Source organism: Salvelinus fontinalis, chromosome 15 (genome assembly GCF_029448725.1).
Source record: "Salvelinus fontinalis isolate EN_2023a chromosome 15, ASM2944872v1, whole genome shotgun sequence".
Taxonomy (NCBI): domain Eukaryota; kingdom Metazoa; phylum Chordata; class Actinopteri; order Salmoniformes; family Salmonidae; genus Salvelinus; species Salvelinus fontinalis.
The window spans coordinates 10133477-10161252 of NC_074679.1; the positions used below are offsets into that span (position 1 = coordinate 10133477).

Here is a 27776-nt window from a genome sequence, read left to right on the forward strand (position 1 = left end):
CAATGTAGAGACCAATGTTTACAGTTTTGCTAGAAGTGTGTTGTAAAATGACAAACTGAGTGTAAAGCAGAGAAGGTGCATTCAGTTTGGCAACACTTGGTAAATGCATTGACTACAAGTGTTAATGCTTTCAGAGATCGTGCTTCAAGAATCACTGCTAGTGTTTAAACATTCAGAAGAAAAAGGGTAGTATAACTGAAAGACGACCACCACGAACAGGAAAGCTGCCATTGTGCAAACGCTAGTTGAACATAATGCCATAAGACTGCGGGAAATCCAACAACAGATGATTGAAAACCCTGCCATCTTTCATCACATCAGAGTGAGGTACCAGGCCAGCGCGGGGGGGGGGGATGTCACCATATGCACAGCTATGAGCCACAATGGGATCCTCCACCGCCATGCCACCCTCTCCTGAACGCCTTACGTGACCATCTTTTTCAGCCAGAGACGTCCAGGTGATCCTGAGCAGCAAATGTTCTAATTCGGGACAACGTACGTTTCCCATTGGGCTGCTCAGGTCCTCCGCAACTGCTTCCATGACAACTGCTTCCAGAATATATTGCCTGTGATGTTGATGAAAATCTGTGGCTGGACCAAAACAACAGAGATTACTGATTTTGTTTTCGTAATGGAGTATTTGTTTCTTGACTTATGATTTAGATACTACCGTATTTTGACAGTTTTATTGATCTAACATACAGTACAGTAGTACAAATAGGCCTATTTGTCTTCCTTTGCATATTCCAATATATATTTACTGTATGTTTGCAATTTCCCTGTATGTGTGTTCACAGTATGCTGTCATGTAATGAGTCTTGTTGAAATATAAAACGTATTTGTTTTATTTGAGTACACACAAACAATTTACAGTATAAAACATCTTAGTCTTTACATTGAAATAGGTTCTGATAGTAGTGTTTTGAATATGTCCCATTAGTGTGATCTCAGTTGTCACTAAGTTATATTCATATGATGTGTGTCTCATTTGTAAGCAGAGTTTCATTTTGAGCAGGAAGTACATGATTTTGATTGGTGTGTTTCATTTTCCAAGATGTCTGTGGGGTTTTGGGGAAATATGCTAACTGTTTTGAGAGAGAAGGCATAGAGAGAGAAGAGAGGAGGGATAGAGAGAAGGAATTGAGAGAAAAGAGAGGGGAGAGAGAATGAAGGGAGAGAAAAGAGAGGGGAGAGAGAAGGAATGGAGAGAGAAGAGAGGAGGGATAGAGAGAAGGAATGGAGAGAAAAGAGAGGGGAGAGAGAAGGAATGGAGAGAGAAGAGAGGGGAGAGAGAAGTGGTAAAGTAGTTCTATAGAATTTCTAGGTTTAGGTAAGCTCGACCCCCAGGCAATAGGGAGGAAGTATAATGCAGAGGACTGTGGGTTAGGTATTTATTCACCCCTGACCACTTTGTCACGATTTGTAATGATTAGACTTTGCTTTTACAGTACTTCTTGCGCTAAGAAGACTTGACGGGAGTTCCATGAGTTTACGGGTGTAACTGTCCCTTCACCTCCGCTGTCTGGTGAGTTAGGCGGTGAGCAGAGAGAGAGAGAGTGAAAGAGAAACGTCCTATGGCTCCATTGCAGCTCGCGGTGTACTTGCGGCTCGCTCTCATATTCTTCTTCACGGCGTTTCTTTTCTTCCTCGACGTCTTCACTGTCAGCAGAGCAGCCTCCTCGTGCGCTAACGTCCCCAGTCAGTTACCGTCCAAGAGTCGAACCGGAGGAGATGATGTCTCTTCTAGTAGTGCGCGCAAACAGAACAACACTACGGGGGACGTGCGCGAGATGAACGTGTCACTAATATCGGTATTGTTACCGACACAGGATGAGATCACGCGGGGGAACGACACGGAGAGAGATAATGTGAGTAAACATGTAATGAAAAGCCTGGAATTAAATACAGTAATTATGGTTTCAACATAATTGGCAAAGGGGGGGGGGGGGGGGGGGGCGTCTCTGAATAGTTGTAATTGAACTCTGCCTCCTATTTATTTATTTTTCATGTTTACTGGTACAGGGGTAAATATTACATTCAACGTTTATTACAAATGAAACGAAGACCCCCAACTCTGTGTCAGGATTTATTGACTTGTTTTATTGTCCACGTGGCTGTGCTGGTGGATGAAATATGTAATATATGAAATATGTAATATATGAAATATGTAATATATGAAATATGTATTTGTATTTATTAAGGATCCAGCAACATGAAGGCAGTTGTATACATTGTTGATGAGATGTCATAACATTTTACCCAATACATTTAGTATGTTCCCTCAGGCCACTACTCCACTATCACATATCTACAATACATTTAGTATGTTCCCTCAGGCCACTACTCCACTATCACATATCTACAATACATTTAGTATGTTCCCTCAGGCCACTACTCCACTATCACATATCTACAATACATTTAGTATGTTCCCTCAGGCCACTACTCCACTATCACATATCTACAATACATTTAGTATGTTCCCTCAGGCCACTACTCCACTATCACATATCTACAATACAACATCCATGTATACGTGTGTGTAGAGTGTGTGTCTTATCATGTGTATGTGTGTCTGTGCCTTTGTGTGTCTCTTCACAGTCCCCGCTCTTCCATAAGGTGTATTTTTATCTGGTTTTAAATCTGATTCTACTGCTTGCATCAGTTACCTGATGTGGAATAGAGTTCCATGTAGTCATGGCTCTATGTAGTACTGTGGAATAGAGTTCCATGTAGTCATGGCTCTATGTAGTACTGTGGAATAGAGTTCCATGTAGTCATGGCTCTATGTAGTACTGTGTGCCTCCCATAGTCTGTTCTGGACTTGGGGACAGTGAAGAGACCTCTTGTGGCATGTCTTGAGGGGTATGCATGGGTATGTGAGCTGTGTGCCAGTAGTTTAGACCAGGGGTGTCAAACTCATTCCACGGAGGGCCTAGTGTCTGCAGGTTTTTGGTTTTTCCTTTCAATAAAGCCCTAGACAACCAGGTGTGGGGAGTTCCTAACTAATTAGTGATGTTAATTCATCAATCAAGTACAAGGGAGGAGCGAAAACCCGCAGACACTCGGCCCTCCGTGGAATGAGTTTGACACCTGTGGTTTAGACAGACAGCTCGGTGCATTCAGCATGTCAATACCTCTCATAAATAAAAGTAGTGACGAAGTCAATCGCTCCTCCACTTTGAGCCAGGAGAGATTGACATGTATGTTATTAATATTAGCTCTCTATATACATCCAAGGGCCAGCCGTGCTGCCCTGTTCTGAGCCAATTGCAATTTTCCTAAGTTCTTTTTTGTGGCACCCGACCACACGACTGAACAGTAGTCAAGGTGTGACAAAACTAGGGCCTGTAGGACCTGCCTTGTTGATAGTGTTGTTAAGAAGGCAGAGCATCGCTTTATTATAGACAGACTTCTCACCATTTTAGCTACTGTTGTATCAATATGTTTTGACCATGACAGTTTACCATCCAGGGTAACTCCAAGCAGTTTAGTCACCTCAACTTGCTCAATTTCCACATTATTTATTACAAGATTTAGTTGAGGTTTAGGGTTTAGTGAATGATTTGTTCCAAATATAATGCTTTTAGTTTTAGAAATATTTAGGACTAACTTATTCCTTGCCAGCCATTCTGAAACTAACTGCAGCTCTTTAAGTGTTGCAGTGATTTCAGCCGCTGTACTAGCTGACGTGTATAGCGTTGAGTCATCCGCATACATAGACACACTGGCTTTACTTAAGGCCAGTGGCAGGTCATTAGTAAAGATTGAAAAAGCAAGGGGCCTAGACAGTGAAGATAGTTCGCTTAGGCTTTTTACAATTGAAAACAATCCTCCGTTCCAGACCGGGTTACCTAACCAGTAGTGTCTCCCATTGACACGAATGCGATAGCAGCTGGGTCTGGTCCAGAGAGGACATATTGAAGAGAGGGAAAAAAAATCCCTTGTTTATCTCATGATCATTATCAACATAACAGAAGTTGTTTTGTCGAGATCATGAGATAAAGTCTATAAATAAGTGTGGATGCCTTGACGATAGAGCCCACGGTGCATCAGAACATACCTTTTCACTGATTGCTACACTAAGAGATGGTACGTTTCACACTAACGTCATGCTTTCATTTGTGCTTGGAGCTCATTATCAGTTTTATAAGTTAGAATGTTAGCAAGTTAAATGTTCCTTACTTTGAGCCAAGAGGTCTTGGGGCATTTAAGCCCTGAACGAAGCCCGACAGGCAGCACAGTTTCCCGGACTGTATGCCACGGACTGTATATTTAACTTCTTGTTAATCCAACCACTTTGTCACATTTCAAAAAGGCTTTACGGCGAAAACATACCATGCGATTGACTGAGGACAGCGACCCGCATACACCAGCATTAAAAACATTTTCCAAACCAGCAGAGGCGTCACAAAAATCAGAAATAGCGATAAAATAAAGCACTTACTTTTGAAGATCTTCCTCTGTTTGCAATCCAAAGGGTCCCAGCTACACAACAAATTGTCGTTTTGTTTGATAAAGTCCATTATATCCCAAAAAAGTCAGTTTATTTGGCGCGTTTGATTCAGTAATCCACCCGTTCCACTCGTTCAACATGCAGGCAAAAGAATCCGAAAAGTTACCAATAAACTTTGTCCAAAGAAGTCAAACAACGTTTCTAATCAATCCTCAGGTACCTTAATATGTAAATAAATTATACAATTTAACACGGAATGTAGTATGTTCAATTCCGGAGATAAATAACAAGGTGCGCGCCCTCATCCACGTGCGCCACAAGACTACAGTCCAAATGAGAGCCACCTTGAAAAACTACAACTACTAATCAATTTTTCAAAAACCAGCCTGAAACCCTTTCTAAAGACTCTTGACATCTAGTGGAAGCCATAGGAACTGCAATCTGGGAGGAATTCCTTTGTATATCCCATAGACAAGCATTTGAATGGACTGTGACCCCCCAAAAAAATCCTAGGGTTTTTGCCTGCCATATGAGTTCTGTTATACACACAGACATCATTCAAACAGTTGTAGAAACTTCAGAGTGTTTTCTATCCAAATCTACTAATAATATGCACCTGAACCTGAGTACTTCTATGGCTAAACATGAGTACTACTATGGCTGACCCTGGGTACTACTATGGCTGACCCTGGGTACTACTATGGCTGACCCTGGGTAGTACTATGGCTGAACCCGATTACTACTATGGCTGACCCTGGGTACTACTATGGCTGACCCTGAGTACTACTATGGCTCATCCTGAGTATTACTATGGCTGATCCTGAGTACTACTATGGCTGACCCCGATTACTACATGGCTGACCCTGAGTACTACTATGGCTGACCCTGAGTACAACTATGGCTGACCCTGAGTACTACTATGGCTGACCCTGAGTACTACTATGGCTGACCCTGAGTACTACTATGGCTGACCGTGAGTACTACTATGGCTGACCCTGAGTACTACTATGGCTGACCCTGAGTACGACTATGGCTGAACCGGAGTACTACTATGGCTGACCCTGATTACTACTATGGCTGACCCTGAGTACTACTATGGCTGACCCTGAGTACTACTATGGCTGACCCTGAGTACTACTATGGCTGACCCTGATTACTACTATGGCTGACCCTGAGTACGACTATGGCTGAACCGGAGTACTACTATGGCTGACCCTGATTACTACTATGGCTGACCCTGATTACTACTATGGCTGACCCTGAGTACGACTATGGCTGATCCTGAGTACTACTATGGCTGACCCCGATTACTACATGGCTGACCCTGAGTACTACTATGGCTGACCCTGATTACTACTATGGCTGACCCTGAGTAGTACTATGGCTGACCCTGAGTACTACTATGGCTGACCCTGAGTACTACTATGGCTGACCCTGAGTAGTACTATGGCTGACCCTGAGTACTACTATGGCTGACCCTGAGTACTACTATGGCTGACCCTGAGTAGTACTATGGCTGACCCTGAGTACTACTATGGCTGACCCTGAGTACTACTATGGCTGACCCTGAGTAGTACTATGGCTGACCCTGAGTACTACTATGGCTGACCCTGAGTACTACTATGGCTGACCCTGAGTACTACTATGGCTGACCCTGAGTACTACTATGGCTGACCCTGAGTACTACTATGGCTGACCCTGAGTACGACTATGGCTGACCCTGAGTAGTACTATGGCTGACCCTGAGTACTACTATGGCTGACCTTGAGTACTACTATGGCTGAACCTGTAAAACAACAGATTTCATTATCAGGTGTGTGGCAATAAATATGTAGTGGTGCAACTAGATTACTAGAACATTATCTAGCAGAAACATCTGTGTGTTTGTGTTACAGGGCGCAGTGTGTATGGATCCAGTGGTCTTGTCCTACAGTCAGACCATGTACATGACTGGCCTTCTGCTGGGATCTCTCTTTGGAGGAGCTCTCTCTGACAGGTGACATACATACACTGTACATACACACACACACACACAGTATATATACAGTTGAAGTCGAAGGTTTACATACACTTAGGGTGGAGTCATTAAAACTCATTTTTCAACCACTCCACAAATTTCTTGTTAACAAACTATAGTTTTGGCAAGTCGGTTAGGACATCTACTTTGTGCATGACACAAGTAATTTTTCCAACAACTGTTTACAGACAGATTATTTCATTTATAATTCAATGTATCACAATTCCAGTGGGTCAGAAGTTTACATACACTAAGTAAACAGCTTGGAAAATTCCAGAAAATGATGTCATGGCTTTAGAAGCTTCTGATAGGCTAATTTACATAATTTAGGTCAATTGGAGGTGTACCTGTGGATGCATTTCAAAGCCTACCTTCAAACTCAGTGCCTCTGCTTGACATCATTGTAACGGTCCTGACCTGTTTTATGTTGTTTTTTGTATGTGTTTAGGTCAGGGCATGTGTTTTGGGTGGGCAGTCTATGTTATCTGTTTCTATGTTGGTTTTGGTTGCCTGGTATGGCTCTTAATTAGAGGCAGGTGTTTTGCGTTCTCCTCTAATTAAGAGTCATATTTAGGTAGGGTGTTCTCACTGTTTGTTTGTGGGTGATTGTCTCCTGTGTCTGTGTCGATGTTACACCATACGGGATTGTTTCGGTTTGTTCGTGCGTTTTTGTAGTAAGTACTTGTTCGTTCGTTCTGCGTGTGTTATGTCAGTTCGTCGTACTAGTCTGTCTATTTTCGTTTTGTTATTTTGTTAGTTTATTCAAGTATAGTTTGTTTCGTTTTGTCTAATAAATAAAACTCATCATGTTTTCACAACCCGCTGCGCCTTGGCTCGATCACTACACCTCCTCTTCTTATGAAGAGAGAGAGGAACGCCGTTACAGAATCACCCACCATTCCAGAGCCAAGCAGCGGAGTAAATGGAGTAAGGGACAGGAAAAGAAGGAGCAATGGACATGGGACGATATATTGGACGGAAAGGGTTGCTACACATGGGAGGAGATCCTGGCTGGTAGGGATCGCCTCCCATGGGAACAGCTGGAGGCACTGAGGAGAGCAGAGGCTACCGGAGAGAGGAACCGGAGCTATGAGGGAACCGTCTGGCACGGAAGCCCAAAAAGCCCGTAAGTAACACCCAAAATTTTCTTGGGGGGGGCTAAGAGGTAGTGGGCCAAGGGCAGGTAGGAGACCTGCGCCCACTTCCCAGGCTTACCGTGGAGAGCGGGAGTACGGGCAGGCGCCGTGTTACGCAGTAGAGCGCACGGTGTCTCCTGTACGAGTGCATAGCCCAGTGCGGGTTATTCCACCTCCCCGCACTGGTAGGGCTAGATTGGGTATTGAGCCAGGTGTCATGAGGCCGGCTCAACGCGTCTGGTCTCCAGTGCGTCTCCTCAGGCCGGCATACATGGCACCGGCCTTACGCATGGTTTCCCCGGTTCGCCTACATAGGCCGGTGCGGGTTATTCCACCTCCCCGCACTGGTCGGGCGACCGGGAGCATTCAACCAGGTAAGGTTGGGCAGGCTCAATGCTCAAGAGTGCCAGTACGCCTCCACGGTCCGGTATTTCGGGCGCCACCTCCCCGCCCCAGCCTAGTACCTACAGTGCCTACACTACGCACTAGGCTACCAGTGCGTCTCCTGAGCCCAGTTCCTCCTCCACGCACTCTCTCTGTAGTGCGTGTATCCAGTTCGGTGCCTCCAGTTCCGGCACCACGCACAAAGCCTCCTGTGCGTCTCCAGAGCCCTGAACACACTGTATCTTCTCCCCCTACTAATCCTGATGTGCTTGTCCTCAGCCCGGTGTCACCAGTGCCGGTACCTCGCATCAGGTATAGAGTGGGCTTTGAGAATACAGTGTGCCCTGTCCCTGCTCCCCGCACTAGTAGGAAGGTGCTTATCCTTAGCCCGGTGACTCCAGTTCCGGCACCACGCACCAGGTCTACAGTGCGCCGTATCCGGCCAGAGCCATCCGTCTCCCCAGCGCCATCTGAGCCATCCGTCTCCCCAGCGCCATCTGAGCCATCCGTCTCCCCAGCGCCGTCTGAGCCATCCGTCTGCCATGAGCCTGCAAAGCCGCCCGTCTGCCATGAGCCTGCAAAGCCGCCCGTCTGCCATGAGCCTACAGAGCCGTCCGCCAGACAGGAGCCGCTAGAGCCGCCTGCCAGACAGGAGCCGCTAGAGCCGCCCGCCAGACAGGATCTGCCAGAGCCGCCAACCAGACAGGATCTGCCAGAGCCGCCAACCAGACAGGATCTGCCAGAGCCGCCAGCGAGCCATGAGCAGCCAGAGCCGTCAGAGAGCCATGAGCGTCGAGAGCCGTCAGCCCGCCATGAGCGTCGAGAGCCGTCAGCCCGCCATGAGCGTCGAGAGCTGTCAGCCTGCCATGAGCGTCGAGAGCCGTCAGCCTGCCATGAGCGTCGAGAGCCGTCAGCCTGCCATGAGCGTCGAGAGCCGTCAGCCTGCCATGAGCATCGAGAGCCGTCAGCCTGCCATGAGCGTCGAGAGCCGTCAGCCTGCCATGAGCGTCGAGAGCCGTCAGCCTGCATAGACCTGCCAGAGTCCCTCAGCCAGGATCTGCCAGAGTATATCAGCCGGGACCTGCCCCTTGTCCCGGTGTTGCCCCTTTTCCCGGTGCTGCCCCTTGTCCCGGTGCTGCCCCTTATCCCGGTGCTGCCCCTTATCCCGGTGCTGCCCCTTATCCCGGTGCTGCCCCTTGTCCCGGTGCTGCCCCTTGTCCCGGTGCTGCCCCTTATCCCGGTGCTGCCCCTTGTCCCGGTGCTGCCCCTTGTCCCGGTGCTGCCCCTTATCCCGGTGCTGCCCCTTATCCCGGTGCTGCCCCTTATCCCGGTGCTGCCCCTTATCCTGGTGCTGCCCCTTGTCCCGGTGCTGCCCCTTGTCCCGGTGCTGCCCCTTGTCCCGGTGCTGCCCCTTCTCCTGGTGCTGGCCATTTATTTAGGGGATGTGAGTTTTAGGGTGGTCATTGGGAGGGGTAGACAGAAGCGGGGGGTGACTATGGTGGTGTGGGGACAGCGTCCAGAGCCGGAGCCACCACCGTGGTCAACTGCCCACCCAGACCCTCCCCTGGACTTTGTGCTGGTGCGCCCGGCGTTCGCACCTTGAGGGGGGGGTTCTGTAACGGTCCTGACCTGTTTTATGTTGTTTTTTGTATGTGTTTAGGTCAGGGCATGTGTTTGGGGTGGGCAGTCTATGTTATCTGTTTCTATGTTGGTTTTGGTTGCCTGGTATGGCTCTTAATTAGAGGCAGGTGTTTTGCGTTCTCCTCTAATTAAGAGTCATATTTAGGTAGGGTGTTCTCACTGTTTGTTTGTGGGTGATTGTCTCCTGTGTCTGTGTCGATGTTACACCATACGGGATTGTTTCGGTTTGTTCGTGCGTTTTTGTAGTAAGTACTTGTTCGTTCGTTCTGCGTGTGTTATGTCAGTTCGTCGTACTAGTCTGTCTATTTTCGTTTTGTTATTTTGTTAGTTTATTCAAGTATAGTTTGTTTCGTTTTGTCTAATAAATAAAACTCATCATGTTTTCACAACCCGCTGCGCCTTGGCTCGATCACTACACCTCCTCTTCTTATGAAGAGAGAGAGGAACGCCGTTACAGAATCACCCACCATTCCAGAGCCAAGCAGCGGAGTAAATGGAGTAAGGGACAGGAAAAGAAGGAGCAATGGACATGGGACGATATATTGGACGGAAAGGGTTGCTACACATGGGAGGAGATCCTGGCTGGTAGGGATCGCCTCCCATGGGAACAGCTGGAGGCACTGAGGAGAGCAGAGGCTACCGGAGAGAGGAACCGGAGCTATGAGGGAACCGTCTGGCACGGAAGCCCAAAAAGCCCGTAAGTAACACCCAAAATTTTCTTGGGGGGGGCTAAGAGGTAGTGGGCCAAGGGCAGGTAGGAGACCTGCGCCCACTTCCCAGGCTTACCGTGGAGAGCGGGAGTACGGGCAGGCGCCGTGTTACGCAGTAGAGCGCACGGTGTCTCCTGTACGAGTGCATAGCCCAGTGCGGGTTATTCCACCTCCCCGCACTGGTAGGGCTAGATTGGGTATTGAGCCAGGTGTCATGAGGCCGGCTCAACGCGTCTGGTCTCCAGTGCGTCTCCTCAGGCCGGCATACATGGCACCGGCCTTACGCATGGTTTCCCCGGTTCGCCTACATAGGCCGGTGCGGGTTATTCCACCTCCCCGCACTGGTCGGGCGACCGGGAGCATTCAACCAGGTAAGGTTGGGCAGGCTCAATGCTCAAGAGTGCCAGTACGCCTCCACGGTCCGGTATTTCGGGCGCCACCTCCCCGCCCCAGCCTAGTACCTACAGTGCCTACACTACGCACTAGGCTACCAGTGCGTCTCCTGAGCCCAGTTCCTCCTCCACGCACTCTCTCTGTAGTGCGTGTATCCAGTTCGGTGCCTCCAGTTCCGGCACCACGCACAAAGCCTCCTGTGCGTCTCCAGAGCCCTGAACACACTGTATCTTCTCCCCCTACTAATCCTGATGTGCTTGTCCTCAGCCCGGTGTCACCAGTGCCGGTACCTCGCATCAGGTATAGAGTGGGCTTTGAGAATACAGTGTGCCCTGTCCCTGCTCCCCGCACTAGTAGGAAGGTGCTTATCCTTAGCCCGGTGACTCCAGTTCCGGCACCACGCACCAGGTCTACAGTGCGCCGTATCCGGCCAGAGCCATCCGTCTCCCCAGCGCCATCTGAGCCATCCGTCTCCCCAGCGCCATCTGAGCCATCCGTCTCCCCAGCGCCGTCTGAGCCATCCGTCTGCCATGAGCCTGCAAAGCCGCCCGTCTGCCATGAGCCTGCAAAGCCGCCCGTCTGCCATGAGCCTACAGAGCCGTCCGCCAGACAGGAGCCGCTAGAGCCGCCTGCCAGACAGGAGCCGCTAGAGCCGCCCGCCAGACAGGATCTGCCAGAGCCGCCAACCAGACAGGATCTGCCAGAGCCGCCAACCAGACAGGATCTGCCAGAGCCGCCAGCGAGCCATGAGCAGCCAGAGCCGTCAGAGAGCCATGAGCGTCGAGAGCCGTCAGCCCGCCATGAGCGTCGAGAGCCGTCAGCCCGCCATGAGCGTCGAGAGCTGTCAGCCTGCCATGAGCGTCGAGAGCCGTCAGCCTGCCATGAGCGTCGAGAGCCGTCAGCCTGCCATGAGCGTCGAGAGCCGTCAGCCTGCCATGAGCATCGAGAGCCGTCAGCCTGCCATGAGCGTCGAGAGCCGTCAGCCTGCCATGAGCGTTGAGAGCCGTCAGCCTGCATAGACCTGCCAGAGTCCCTCAGCCAGGATCTGCCAGAGTATATCAGCCGGGACCTGCCCCTTGTCCCGGTGTTGCCCCTTTTCCCGGTGCTGCCCCTTGTCCCGGTGCTGCCCCTTATCCCGGTGCTGCCCCTTATCCCGGTGCTGCCCCTTATCCCGGTGCTGCCCCTTGTCCCGGTGCTGCCCCTTGTCCCGGTGCTGCCCCTTATCCCGGTGCTGCCCCTTGTCCCGGTGCTGCCCCTTGTCCCGGTGCTGCCCCTTATCCCGGTGCTGCCCCTTATCCCGGTGCTGCCCCTTATCCCGGTGCTGCCCCTTATCCTGGTGCTGCCCCTTGTCCCGGTGCTGCCCCTTGTCCCAGTGCTGCCCCTTGTCCCGGTGCTGCCCCTTCTCCTGGTGCTGGCCATTTATTTAGGGGATGTGAGTTTTAGGGTGGTCATTGGGAGGGGTAGACAGAAGCGGGGGGTGACTATGGTGGTGTGGGGACAGCGTCCAGAGCCGGAGCCACCACCGTGGTCAACTGCCCACCCAGACCCTCCCCTGGACTTTGTGCTGGTGCGCCCGGCGTTCGCACCTTGAGGGGGGGGTTCTGTAACGGTCCTGACCTGTTTTATGTTGTTTTTTGTATGTGTTTAGGTCAGGGCATGTGTTTGGGGTGGGCAGTCTATGTTATCTGTTTCTATGTTGGTTTTGGTTGCCTGGTATGGCTCTTAATTAGAGGCAGGTGTTTTGCGTTCTCCTCTAATTAAGAGTCATATTTAGGTAGGGTGTTCTCACTGTTTGTTTGTGGGTGATTGTCTCCTGTGTCTGTGTCGATGTTACACCATACGGGATTGTTTCGGTTTGTTCGTGCGTTTTTTGTAGTAAGTACTTGTTCGTTCGTTCTGCGTGTGTTATGTCAGTTCGTCGTACTAGTCTGTCAAGTTTCGTTTTGTTATTTTGTTAGTTTATTAAAGTATAGTTTGTTTCGTTTGTCTTATAAATAAAACTCATCATGTTTTCACAACCCGCTGCGCCTTGGCTCGATCACTACTCCTCCTCTTCTTATGAAGAGAGAGAGGAACGCCGTTACAATCATGGGAAAATCAAAAGAATTCAGCCAAGACCTCAGACAAAAAATTGTAGACCTCCACAAGTCTGGTTCATCCTTGAGAGCAATTTCCAAACGCCTGAAGGTACCACTGTACATCTGTACAAACAACAGTACTCAAGTATAAACACCATGGGACCACGCAGCCGTCATACCGCTCAGGAAGGAGACGCGTTCTGTCTCCTAGAGACGAACGTACTTTGGTGCGAAAAGTGCAAATCAATCCCAGAACAACAGCAAAGGACCTTGTGAAGATGCTGGAGGAAACAGGCACAAAAGTATCTATATCCACAGTAAAACGAGTCCTATATCTACATAACCTGAAAGGCCGCTCAGCAAGGATGAAGCCACTGCTCCAAAACCGCCATAAAAAAGCCAGACTACGGTTTGCAACTGCACATGGGGACAAAGATCGTACTTTTTGGAGAAATGTCCTCTGGTCTGATGAAACAAAAATAGAACTGTTTGGCTATAAAGACCATCTTAATGTTTGTAGGAAAAAGGGGGAGGCTCACAAGCTCACAAGTCTGGTTCATCCTTGGGAGAATGACCATTGTTATGTTTGGTGGAAAAAGGGGGAGGCTGGCAAGCCGAAGAACACCATCCCAACCGTGAAGCATGGGGGTGGCAGCATTATGTTGTGGGGGTGCTTTGCTGCAGGAGGGACTGGTGCACTTCACAAAATAGATGGCATCATGAGGCAGGAAAATGATGTGGATATTTTGAAGCAACATCTCAAAACATCAGTCAGGAAGTTAAAGATTGGTCGCGAATGGGTCTTCCAAATGGACAATGACCCCCAAGTATACTTCCAAAGTTGTGGCAAAATGGCTTAAGGACAACAAAGTCAAGGTATTGGAGTGGACATCACAAAGCCCTGACCTCAATCCTATAGAAAATGTGTGAGCAGAACTGTAAAAGCGTGTGTGAGCAAGGAGGCCTACAAATCTGACTCAGTTACACCAGCTCTGTCAGGAGGAATGGGCCAAAATTCACCCAACTTATTGTGGGAAGCTTGTGGAAGGCTACACGAAACGTTTGACCCAAGTTAAACAATTGAAAGGCAATGCTACCAAATACTAATTGAGTGTATGTAAACTTCTGACCCACTGGGAATGTGATGAAATAAATACAAGCTGAAATAAATCATTCTCTCTACTATTATTCTGACATTTCACATTCTAAAAATAAAGTGGTGATCCTAACTGACTTAAGACAGGACATTTTTACTAGGATTAAATGTCAGGAATTGAAGTGAAAAACTTAGTTAAAATGTATTTGGTAAGATGTATGTAAACTTCCGACTTCAACTGTATATACACACACTGTATACACACACTGTTTACACACACTTTATACACACATTGTATACACACACACACACACACACACACACACACACACACACACACACACACACACACACACACACACACACAGTAAATGATACACTGTAACACATGGAAGGTGTGTGTGTGTGTGTGTGTGTGTGTGTGTGTGTGTGTGTGTCTGTGTGTGTGTGTGACTAGGTACGGTAAGCGAGTGGTACTGCTGGTGTGTGTGTGTGTCCATGCTGTGACTGCTCTGCTCCCGGCCATCCTTCCTCAAGCCATCCTCTTCCTCACCCTTCGCTGTATGGCCGGGGTGTCCTGCTGCTGCATCAATATCTGCAGCTTCAGCCTGGGTAAGGAAAACACACACACACACATCAAATCAAATGTATTTATAAAGCCCTTCTTACATCAGCTGATATCTCAAAGTGCTGTACAGAAACCCAGCCTAAAACCCCAAACAGCAAGTAATGCAGGTGTAGAAGCACTTTTTTTATTTACATCTACCCTTCCGTAACTGTGTGTGCATCGTGACATACGGCTGTGTGCATGGATTTAACTGTGTGTGTGTGTGTGTGTGTGTGTGTGTGTGTGTGTGTGTGTGTGTGTGTGTGTGTGTGTGTGTGTGTGTAGGTGTGGAATGGAGTCTTCCCAGGTATCGTATCTGGCCCCCAGCACTCCTGTCCTTCTCCTTCAGTCTGGGTATGATGGCCCTGGCACCGCTGGCGTACCTTACACACACCTGGACACAGCTACACCTGGCACTGGCGATACCACAGATTCTCTGTCTGCCACTCTACTAGTGAGTAACACACACCTGGACACAGCTACACCTGGCACTGGCCGTACCACAGATCCTCTGTCTGCCACTCTACTAGTGAGTAACACACACCTGGACACAAATACACCTGACACTGACCGTACCACAGATCATCTGTCTGCCACTCTACTAGTGAGTAACACACACCTGGACACAAATACACCTGGCACTGACCGTACCACAGATCCTCTGGCTGCCACTCTACTAGTGAGTAACACACACCTGGACACAAATACACCTGACACTGACCGTACCACAGATCCTCTGTCTGCCACTCTACTAGTGAGTAACACACACAACCCTAAGTCTCCCCTGAAACCAGGTGAGAGAGTGTGAGTGAACCTGTAGTGAAATGCCATGAATCTCCCCTTCAGCAATGAATCTCCCCCTTCTCAGCCATGAATCTCCCCCTTCTCAGCCATGAATCTCCCCTTCAGCAATGAATCTCCCCCTTCTCAGCCATGAATCTCCCCCTTCTCAGCAATGAATCTCCCCTTTCTCAGCCATGAATCTCCCCCTTCTCAGCCATGAATCTCCCCCTTCTCAGCCATGAATCTCCCCCCTCTCAGCCATGAATCTCCCCCCTCTCAGCCATGAATCTCCTCCTTCTCAGCCATGAATCTCCTCCTTCTCAGCCATGAATCTCCCCCTCTCTGCCATGAATCTCCCCCTTCTCAGCCATGACCCCCCCCTTCTCAGCCATGAATCCCCCCCCCTTCTCAGCCATGAATCTCCACCTTCTCAGCCATGAATCTCCCCCTTCTCGGCCATGAATCTCCCCCTTCTCAGCCATGAATCTCTCCCTCTCAGCCACAAATCTCCCCCTTCTCAGCCATGAATCCCCCCTTCTCAGCCATGAATCTCCCCCTCTCAGCCATGAATCTCCACCTTCTCAGCCATGAATCTCCCCCTTCTCAGCCATGAATCTCCACCTTCTCAGCCATGAATCTCCCCCTTCTCAGCCATGAATCTCCACCTTCTCAGCCATGAATCTCCCCCTTCTCAGCCATGAATCTCCCCCTTCTCAGCCATGAATCTCCCCCCTTCTCAGCCATGAATCTCCCCCTCTCAGCTCCATTCCTGAGTCTCCTCACTGGTTGTTCCTGAAGAAGAGGACAGACACTCTGGAGGAGTACAGGACACACAGTCCTGAGGACAAACGCTGTCTAGACCTGGTATATATATATATATATATACACACACACACACACACACACACACACACACACACACACACACACACACACACACACACACACACACACACACACACACACACACACACGCACACACACACACACACACACACACACAAATGTATGTCTGTACTATATCAGTGTTCCTAGACTCAACTCAGGTACTGTGTGTGTGTGTTTGTTGTCTGTGTGTGTGTGTTTGTTGTCTGTGTGCGTGTGTTTGTTGTCTGTGTGCGTGTGTTTGTTGTCTGTGTGTGTGTGTTTCTGTTGCAGCTGTTGGGCACAGAGGAGAAGGACCTGCAACAAGTCCCCCTGGACACAGACACACCTGACAATGAGACACACACACTAGAGACTGGCACACACATCGCAAAGGCAGACACGCTAACCCAGGAGGGAAACACACTTTCTCACTGCGGACACATGAGAAGTCCCACCATTCTACTGCGCCTGGTCATCATGAGTTACATTGGGTGGGTCAGTCTGTGTGTACAGTGAGCACCAAAAGTATTGTTTTAGCTCTGTACTCCAGTGATACAGGTTATTCCATTTCTATTTGGAGGTAGAGCGTTATCACTTAGGGCGGACCAATTGGTGTTACCTCGTTAGTGGGAAGGTGTATCACCTGAGCCGGCTTGTCCATCTCGTTAGTGGGAAGGTGTATCACCTGAGCCGGCTTGTCCATCTCGTTAGTGGGAAGGTGTATCACCTGTGCCGGCTTGTCCATCTCGTTAGTGGGAAGGTGTATCACCTGTGTCGGCTTGTCCATCTCGTTAGTGGGAAGGTGTATCACCTGTGCCGGCTTGTCCATCTCATTAGTGGGAAGGTGTATCACCTGTGTCGGCTTGTCCATCTCGTTAGTGGGAAGGTGTATCACCTGTGTCGGCTTGTCCATCTCGTTAGTGGGAAGGTGTATCACCTGTGCCGGCTTGTCCATCTCGTTAGTGGAAAGGTGTATCACCTGTGCCGGCTTGTCCATCTCGTTAGTGGGAAGGTGTATCACCTGTGTCGGCTTGTCCATCTCGTTAGTGGGAAGGTGTATCACCTGTGCCGGCTTGTCCATCTCGTTAGTGGGAAGGTGTATCACCTGTGCCGGCTTGTCCATCTCGTTAGTGGGAAGGTGTATCACCTGTGCTAGCCCAGGTGATATCTAAGAGTGGCCCACTGCTCCAGTTGGTTCTTGAGAGATGTTGGAAGTGCTTGACCACGGTTTAGCGCTTCCTTTGTGAGTGTGATAAAAACAAAGCCTTTAATCTTGTGTTCTCCCCTTTTTGGTTTGCCCCACTTTCTTTTAGCTCCATATTCAAAGTTGGTTTGTAGGGGTTTATTTTGGTTTGTGTTTTATGGGGCAAATTTAATGGGCATTCATGGTGGGTGTCTTTTAGGAACCAGACTCTTGTTGCTAGTCAACTTTTCGGTGGACACCCCCAGGAGTGTCTTTGAGAACCCCTCCTAAAATCCACCTGATTCCGTTTTGTTTTGGTTGTCAGTTATTTTCATTTATAGTTTGTCTTATGGGACCGTAACACCAGCACTTTGGATTTGAAATGATACAATGACTGATGTTAAAGTGCAGACTGTCAGCTTTAATTTGAAGGTATAAAACACCAACAACTTTGTTGAGAGGTTGTCACGTTCTACCGCTGTACTCCATTTGTTCTACAGCATTTGTCTGATGCTGTCTCTCCGCCCTGTGTCTGATGCTGTCTCTCCGCCCTGTGTCTGATGCTGTCTCTCCGCCCTGTGTCTGATGCTGTCTCTCCGCCCCGTGTCTGATGCTGTCTCTCCGCCCTGTGTCTGAGGCTGTCTCTCCGCCCCGTGTCTGATGCTGTCTCCCCGCCCTGTGTCTGATGCTGTCTCTCCGCACTGTGTATGATGCTGTCTCTTCTACCTGTGTATGATGCTGTCTCTCCGCCCTGTGTATGATGCTGTCTCTCCGCCCTGTGTATGATGCTGTCTCTCCGCCCTGTGTATGATGCTGTCTCTCCGCCCTGTGTCTGATGCTGTCTCTCCGCCCTGTGTCTGATGCTGTCTCTCCGCCTTGTGCCTGATGCTGTCTCTCCGCCCTGTGTCTGACGCTGTCTCTCCGCCCTGTGTCTGACGCTGTCTCTCCGCCCTGTGTATAATGCTGTCTCTCCGCCCTGTGTCTGATGCTGTCTCTCCGCCCTGTGTCTGATGCTGTCTCTCTGCCCTGTGTCTGATGCTGTCTCTCTGCCCTGTGTCTGATGCTGTCTCTCCGCCCCGTGTATGATGCTGTCTCTCCGTCCTGTGTCTGATGCTTTTTTCTCCGCCCTGTGTCTGGTGCTGTCTCTCCGTCCTGTGTATGATGCTGTCTCTCCGCCCTGTGTATGATGCTGTCTCTCAACCCTGTGTATGATGCTGTCTCTCCTCCCTGTGTATGATGCTGTCTCTGATGCTATCTCTCCCCACTGTCTCTGATGCTGTCTCTCCCCACTGTGTATGCGTGTGTGTTAGGCTAGCATCAGCCCTGACGTACTACGGTATCTGTCTGAATGTCGGGCGTTTCGGGGTGGATGTCTTCCTGGCTCAGTTCTTCAGCGGCCTATCAGAGACACCCTGCTTGCTCGTCCCATTCCTATTGGCCCGCTGTGGCAGACGCCCAATCAGCATGCTGTCCCTGCTCCTCAGTGGCTCCTTCTGCCTGCTGTCCCTGCTTGCATCACGCTTCTACGGTAAACACATGCACAGACACTAGCATGCACAGGCACAGACACTAGCATACACATGCACAGACACAAGCATACACATGCACAGACACTAGCATACACATGCACAGACAATAGCATGCACAGGCACAGACACAAGCATACACATGCACAGACACTAGCATGCACATGCACAGACACTAGCATACACATGCACAGACACAAGCATACACAGGCACAGACACTAGCATGCACAGGCACAGACACTAGCATGCACAGGCACAGACACAAGCATACACATGCACAGACACTAGCATGCACAGACACTAGCATGCACAGACACAAGCATACACATGCACAGACACTAGCATGCACATGCACAGACACTAGCATACACATGCACAGACACAAGCATACACAGGCACAGACACTAGCATGCACAGGCACAGACACAAGCATACACATGCACAGACAATAGCATGCACAGGCACAGACACAAGCATACACATGCACAGACACTAGCATACACATGCACAGACACAAGCATACACATGCACAGACACAAGCATACACAGGCACAGACACAAGCATACACATGCACAGACACTAGCATGCACAGACACAATCATACACATGCACAGACACTAGCATGCACAGACACAAGCATACACATGCACAGACACTAGCATACACAGACACAAGCATACACATGCACAGACACTAGCATGCACAGACACAAGCATACACATGCACAGACACTAGCATACACAGACACAAGCATACACATGCACAGACACTAGCATACACATGCACAGACACTAGCATGCACAGACACTAGCATACACATGCACAGACACTAACAGGCACAGACACTAGCATACACAGGCACAGACACTAGCATGCACAGACACTAGCATACACAGGCACAGACACTAGCATGCACAGGCACAGACACTAGCATGCACAGACACTAGCATACACAGGCACAGACACTAGCATGCACAGGCACAGACACTAGCATGCACAGACACTAGCATACACAGGCACAGACACTAGCATGCACAGACACTAGCATACACAGGCACAGACACTAGCATGCACAGGCACAGACACAAGCATGCACATGCACAAGCATACACAGGCTCAGACACAAGCATACACATGCACAGACACAAGCATACACAGGCACAGACACTAGCATGCACAGGCACAGACACTAGCATACACAGACACAAGCATACACATGCACAGACACTAGCATACACATGCACAGACACTAGCATGCACAGACACTAGCATACACAGGCACAGACACTAGCATACACAGGCACAGACACTAACAGGCACAGACACTAGCATACACAGGCACAGACACTAGCATGCACAGACACTAGCATACACAGGCACAGACACTAGCATGCACAGGCACAGACACTAGCATGCACAGACACTAGCATACACAGGCACAGACACTAGCATACACAGGCACAGACACTAGCATGCACAGACACTAGCATACACAGGCACAGACACTAGCATGCACAGGCACAGACACAAGCATGCACATGCACAAGCATACACATGCACAGACACAAGCATACACAGGCTCAGACACAAGCATACACATGCACAGACACAAGCATACACATGCACAGACACAAGCATACACAGACACAAGCATACACATGCACAGACACTAGCATACACATGCACAGACACAAGCATACACATGCACAGACACTAGCATACACATGCACAGACACTAGCATACACAGGCACAGACACTAGCATGCACAGGCACAGACACTAGCATACACATGCACAGACACAAGCATACACATGCACAGACACTAGCATGCACAGACACAAGCATACACATGCACAGACACTAGCATACACAGACACAAGCATACACAGGCACAGACACTAGCATACACATGCACAGACACAAGCATACACATGCACAGACACTAGCATACACAGGCACAGACACAAGCATACACATGCACAGACACTAGCATACACATGCACAGACACAAGCATACACATGCACAGACACAAGCATACACAGACACAAGCATACACATGCACAGACACTAGCATACACATGCACAGACACAAGCATACACAGACACTAGCATACACAGGCACAGACACTAGCATGCACAGGCACAGACACTAGCATACACATGCACAGACACAAGCATACACATGCACAGACACTAGCATGCACAGACACAAGCATACACATGCACAGACACTAGCATACACATGCACAGACACTAGCATGCACAGACACTAGCATACACATGCACAGACACTAACAGGCACAGACACTAGCATACACAGGCACAGACACTAGCATGCACAGACACTAGCATACACAGGCACAGACACTAGCATGCACAGGCACAGACACTAGCATGCACAGACACTAGCATACACAGGCACAGACACTAGCATACACAGGCACAGACACTAGCATGCACAGGCACAGACACAAGCATGCACATGCACAAGCATACACATGCACAGACACAAGCATACACAGGCTCAGACACAAGCATACACATGCACAGACACAAGCATACACATGCACAGACACAAGCATACACAGACACAAGCATACACATGCACAGACACTAGCATACACATGCACAGACACAAGCATACACATGCACAGACACTAGCATACACATGCACAGACACTAGCATACACAGGCACAGACACTAGCATGCACAGGCACAGACACTAGCATACACATGCACAGACACAAGCATACACATGCACAGACACTAGCATGCACAGACACAAGCATACACATGCACAGACACTAGCATACACATGCACAGACACAAGCATACACATGCACAGACACTAGCATGCACAGACACAAGCATACACATGCACAGACACTAGCATACACATGCACAGACACAAGCATACACATGCACAGACACTAGCATGCACAGACACAAGCATACACAGACACAAGCATACACATGCACAGACACTAGCATGCACATGCACAAGCATACACATGCACAGACACTAGCATGCACATGCACAAGCATACACATGCACAGACACAAGCATACACATGCACAGACACAAGCATACACAGGCTCAGACACTAGCATACACATGCACAGACACTAGCATGCACAGACACTAGCATACACATGCACAGACACTAGCATACACATGCACAGACACTAGCATACACATGCACAGACACAAGCATACACATGCACAGACACTAGCATACACATGCACAGACACAATCATACACATGCACAGACACTAGCATACACATGCACAGACACAATCATACACATGCACAGACACAAGCATACACAGGCACAGACACTAGCATACACATGCACAGACACAAGCATACACATGCACAGACACTAGCATACACATGCACAGACACAATCATACACATGCACAGACACAAGCATACACAGGCACAGACACTAGCATGCACAGGCACAGACACTAGCATACACATGCACAGACACAAGCATACACAGGCACAGACACTAGCATACACATGCACAGACACTAGCATGCTCAGACACTAGCATACACATGCACAGACACTAGCATACACATGCACAGACACAAGCATACACAGGCACAGACACTAGCATGCACAGACACTAGCATACACATGCACAGACACTAGCATGCACAGACACTAGCATGCACAGACACTAGCATACACATGCACAGACACTAGCATGCACAGGCACAGACACAAGCATGCACATGCACAGACACTAGCATGCACATGCACAGACACAAGCATACACATGCACAGACACTAGCATACACATGCACAGACACAATCATACACATGCACAGACACAAGCATACACAGGCACAGACACTAGCATACACATGCACAGACACAATCATACACATGCACAGACACAAGCATACACAGGCACAGACACTAGCATGCACATGCACAGACACTAGCATACACATGCACAGACACTAGCATGCACAGGCACAGACACAAGCATGCACATGCACAGACACTAGCATGCACAGGCACAGGCAGACACATGCACAGACACTAGCATACACATGCACAGGCAGACACATGCACAGACACTAGCATACACATGCACAGACAATAGCATACACAGGCACAGACACTAGCATGCACATGCACAGACACTAGCATACACATGCACAGACACAAGCAGACACATGCACAGACACAAGCAGACACATGCACAGGCACAGACACTAGCATGCACATGCACAGACACTAGCATGCACAGTCACAGACACTAGCATGCACATGCACAGACACAAGCATACACATGCACAGACACTAGCATACACATGCACAGACACAAGCATACACATGCACAGACACTAGCATGCACAGACACTAGCATACACATGCACAGACACTAGCATGCACAGACACAAGCATACACATGCACAGACACTAGCATACACAGGCACAGACACTAGCATGCACAGACACTAGCATACACATGCACAGACACTAGCATGCACAGACACAAGCATACACATGCACAGACACTAGCATGCACAGACACTAGCATACACATGCACAGACACTAGCATACACATGCACAGACACTAGCATGCACAGACACTAGCATACACATGCACAGACACTAGCATACACATGCACAGACACTAGCATGCACAGACACTAGCATGCACAGACACTAGCATACACATGCACAGACACTAGCATGCACAGACACTAGCATGCACAGACACTAGCATACACATGCACAGACACTAGCATGCACAGGCACAGACACAAGCATGCACATGCACAGACACTAGCATGCACAGGCACAGGCAGACACATGCACAGACACTAGCATACACATGCACAGACACAAGCATGCACAGGCACAGGCAGACACACCTCCAGTGATCCACCACTGTGTGTGTAGATGTTCCAGGGTTGGTGATGACTCTGGCCCTGGTGGGGAAGCTGTGTATGCAGACCACTGTGTTTGTCTCATTACTCTACGGCATCGAGCTCTTCCCTACGCTCATCAGGTACGGAAGTGTGTCTGTGTCCTGACCCCTAGACGGGACTAGTTCCTATCTCAAACCCAGCAGACACGCAGCACTAATCTATTGCCCTCACACACTCGCCTGGCTCAAATGCCAGCTTATCTCCATGCTTGAGTAATACATGATGTGTGTGTATCTCTGTTTGTGCAATATGTGTATGTTTGAGTTGTACGGGCAGGCTGTATCCTGACTGTGTGTGTGTGTGTGTGTGTGTGTTTCAGACAGAAGTGTGTGGGCTTGGTGTGTCTGTGTTACAGGGTGGGGTGTATCCTCAATGCGGTGGTCAGTCCTAGAGGAGAAACCATCCCATTGACCGCTATGATTCTTTATGGGAGTGGCCCCATTGTTGGGGCGGGACTGTGTCTGTTGCTACCGGAGACCAGCGGTGTGCCGCTCCCTGATTCGCTGGAGGACTGTGACAGACAGCCCAGGCTTCACCTCCCCTTGGCCTGGTCATCATGCTTCAGAAGGTAAGAGACCTTTGACACACACAGCCAAAATGCACAAGTTGCGCACACACTAACACACATACATGTAGCCATACACATACCCTGCTTGCTACTGTGGAGCTAAATGGTGTGTGTTTGAGTGTGAGTGTTACACACTTGAAGTGGTCAATCTCTCTTCAGTTTGTCAACAGCAGCTGACATGAAATGCTATGACCTACACGCAAGAGTTCAGAAAGCTGGTGTGTGTGTCTGTCAGTGTGTGTGTCAGTGTGTGTGTGTCTGTCAGTGTGTGTGTGTGTATGTCAGTGTGTGTGTGTCTGTCAGTGAGTGTGTGTGTGTGTGTGTCAGTGTGTGTGTCTGTCAGTGTGTGTGTCAGAGTGTGCATGTGTCAGTGTGTGTGTCTGTGTGTGTATGTGTCAGTGTGTGTGTGTGTGTCAGTGTGTCTGTCAGTGAGTGTGTGTGTGTGTGTGTCAGTGTGTGTATGTGTCAGTGTGTGTGTATCAGTGTGTGTGTGTGTGTGTCAGTGTGTGTGTATCAGTGTGTGTGTGTGTCTGTGTGTGTATGTGTCAGTGTGTGTGTATCAGTGTGTGTGTGTGTGTCAGTGTGTGTGTGTCAGTGTGTGTGTGTGTCAGTGTGTGTGTGTATCAGTGTGTGTGTGTGTCAGTGTTTGTATATCTCAGTGTTACATCATTTCTTATTTTAGGTTAACTATTTACCCCCTCTCCCTTCCCTCTCCCTCCCCACCTCTCTCGTCCCACTCTCCCCTTCCCTCTCCCTCCCCACCTCTCTCGTCCCACTCCCCCCTTCCCTCTCCCTCCCCACCTCTCTCCCCACTCCCCCCTTCCCTCTCCCTCCCCACCTCTCTCGTCCCACTCCCCCCTTCCCTCTCCCTCCCCACCTCTCTCGTCCCACTCCCCCCTTCCCTCTCCCTCCCCACCTCTCTCTCCCCACTCCCCCCTTCCCTCTCCCTCCCCACCTCTCTCCCCACTCCCCCCTTCCCTCTCCCTCCCCACCTCTCTCGTCCCACTCCCCCCTTCCCTCTCCCTCCCCACCTCTCTCGTCCCACTCCCCCCTTCCCTCTCCCTCCCCACCTCTCTCGTCCCACTCCCCCCTTCCCTCTCCCTCCCCAGCTCTTTCGTCCCACTCCCCCCTTCCCTCTCCCTCCCCACCTCTCTCCCCACTCCCCCCTTCCCTCTCCCTCCCCACCTCTCTCGTCCCACTCCCCCCTTCCCTCTCCCTCCCCACCTCTCTCGTCCCACTCCCCCCTTCCCTCTCCCTCCCCACCTCTCTCGTCCCACTCCCCCCTTCCCTCTCCCTCCCCACCTCTCTCGTCCCACTCCCCCCTTCCCTCTCCCTCCCCACCTCTCTCGTCCCACTCCAGTTATAGACACCAGTTATACATCAATTTGTATTTACATTTAATTGAGTTGTCAACTAACGTGAAATCTACATGAAATCAAACTAAATGTGAATCAGGTCATTTCATTTCGGATTAAACCTCTAAGAAAAAATCTTTACATTGACAACTTTTTTTGCAAATTCGATTAGTTTTCCACATGGATTCATCCTCATTACATTTAATAATTTTGTTTTGTGTGTAAACAACATATTTCAACCAGTTTGTGTCCAGTGGGTATTGTGACCTGCTACTCAGAGAGTCCTGGACCAAGAAATATATTCAATAGAGACACAGTGGACTCTTGCATGTGAACCTCTCTCCAGCTGAGATGTGTATTTTCTGACAGGCGCTCAGCGGACACCCCAGCTGACAAGGCCTGTCCATTCCTGGGAGACACAGACCCCGAGAAACCCTCCCAAAACCCACAGGAACCCAACTCTAATGAAACACTCTGCACACACACATATGCTGTTGATTCATGTATTTAAAAGTTCCATGGAGCACTGAGATACTAGCTGAACAGTGTCCAATAAGGTCTAATCATTTTTTGCCACGTTGTGCCCTACTGAACATGACCCTGGTTTTACGGTTTAAACTTGTTTTTAAATCTGTGTGATCTTGTCTGTCCCAGCCTGTGGAGGCCTGCTGAGAGCATTCTTAGCTCCCTATAAAAATCTGCATTCTCCTTCACTTGATTCTGTTTTATTTTCCCAAATTTTGTAGAGTTTTTCCAAAGGTTTCCATTTTTCACAGTTTTCGCTCTCTCAAAAATCACACCTTTTTTTTTAAACAGGAAAATAACATGTGATGTTCTAAGTCCACAACAAAGCTTAAAAGCACTTTTGAGGCCTGGGAAAATTCTAAGAACAGCCAGAGACCTTTGTTTGGTTCGCAGTGTTTCTGTAGCGCTCATGTGATGCAGAGTTTACGAAACAAAATGGCGATTGGATTGATGTACAGAATCATGAGATCATTCTGCCAGGTAGGCATTGGCTACATTGTAGTACATTTTTACCACGTTTAGTGTGAGATTTTCACAGATTCCTTTCTTTGCAAATTGAACGAGTGGAAATACAAAAATCCATCGTGCTATATGGACTTTTTTAGAATATGAAAAAGGACTTTATCTCACAAAATGACACTTCATGTTATCTCTGGGACCCTTTGGATGGTACATTCTGAAATCTTGCTCTGATTTAAGTTTACATTTCATCTTCAGCGGTGAATTTATCAAACCTATCGCAGTGAAAAAAAGTGTTTTGTTAGGAGCTCTCAAACTATAGCATGGCATTTTTCCCCGCAGTAATAGCTACTGTAAATTGGACAGTGCAGTTATATTAACGAGAATTTAAGCTTTCAGATGATATGAGACACTTCTATGTATCGACATTTGTTGTTACTCTAAAATCTGCAATGTTGATATAACACGCTGAATGATTGACACCTGTCCCGTTGACAGAACGCCGATCCTTATTAACTTGGGCAAATAAAATACATTCAAGAAATGTTTGAATATTGTTGAATTCCATTTTAAAACGTCTGGATTCCGTGATGCCATCTGCTGCAAGGCAGATTTTACAGGGCCCTACTTTCTTTAAAGGCCCAGTGGTGTCAAAATTCATTTTTCCCCCTGTGTTTTGTATCATATCGTATAACAGTCGATGAAACTAACACGAACACTGTAAAAGTGTGAATATGTTTTATCTGTGTTATTTCCTACAATCTACACATGACCTAAATCAGCAGGTTTGTATGGGCGGGGGTTTTGGCTTTCCATGGTGACATCACCATGCGGTAAATTGGTTAACAGACCAATAACAAAGAGAGTTCCAAACCTCTCTGCCAATAACAGCTACTGTAGTTTTCAGTTTTCCCCTTCACAAACTCACTCAGTCCGAGCAAAAATATTGCATGCCAATTTTTTGTTGTTCCTAAAAAACAATTTTTGTTGCCCATTTTCAATGGAAATCTATTACGGTAATGTAATTGT

At 48.8% G+C, this 27776-nt stretch overlaps 1 pseudogene; it reads left to right on the forward strand.

Annotated features, from left to right (window-relative positions):
* Nucleotides 1-329: 329 nt before the first annotated feature.
* On the forward strand, nt 330-26476 carry LOC129811402 (solute carrier family 22 member 13-like; annotated as a pseudogene).
* Nucleotides 26477-27776: the final 1300 nt, after the last annotated feature.